We start from the raw sequence: 792 nt of genomic DNA, 5'->3' as shown, positions 1-792 counted from the left end.
CTGGCTGGGCGTGGAGAGACAGCGATGAGACGGCGTCAGCGTGGCGATGAGAGTGCCCAGAGACGGCGATGAGAGTGCCTCAGAGAGAGAGAGCGAGAGCGAGAGCGAGAGAGAGAAGATGGGTTTCAGAAATCAGAATGACCACGAGAGAGAGAGAGAGAGAGAGAGAGAGAGAGAAGAGAGAGAGAGAGAGAGACTGAGAGGAGGAGAGAGAAAAAAGAATTAAATATGCCAAACAGTAAAATGACATGGCTGTCCGTACGCTCTCATATTTGAGAGCGTACTGTAGCATGTCTCATATGAGATATATAACACACCTCATGAGAGGTTGTTTTGTGTTTGGTGTGCTAAATGTGCCAAATATTTGGCATTTGGCACATTTAGCACACCTAATGGTAATGCTTGATTAAATTCTGAGGGCCCTAATGGTAGAACCGTAGAAGTAGAACACCAAATACCGTATCAAAAAAAAAAAAAAAGAACACCAAGTACCATGGTGAATAGCTTTATAGAGAAAATCAACATGTTATAATATATCATACAAGCAGCGCTGGAAAAAAACTCACCTACTTGACGATTCCATTTCAGAAGAAAAACCATCACCTTGAATCAATAAGCAAACATTCCGAAACCCAAATTCACATTTTACATTTTAAACAATATTAAACACATTTCTGTACACTTTTTCACCCACATATATTTTAAAATACTACAAAAACATTTTTCAAACTTCTCTACCAAACACCCTCCTAAACCTTGGTTTCACTCAAAATACCAAAGAGAAAAAAAGAA

This window comes from Quercus suber, unplaced genomic scaffold (genome assembly GCF_002906115.3).
Source record: "Quercus suber isolate HL8 unplaced genomic scaffold, Cork oak 2.0 scaffold_99, whole genome shotgun sequence".
NCBI lineage: Eukaryota > Viridiplantae > Streptophyta > Magnoliopsida > Fagales > Fagaceae > Quercus > Quercus suber.
The sequence above is the reverse complement of the archived record's forward strand: the minus strand, read 5'-3'. Positions refer to the sequence as shown.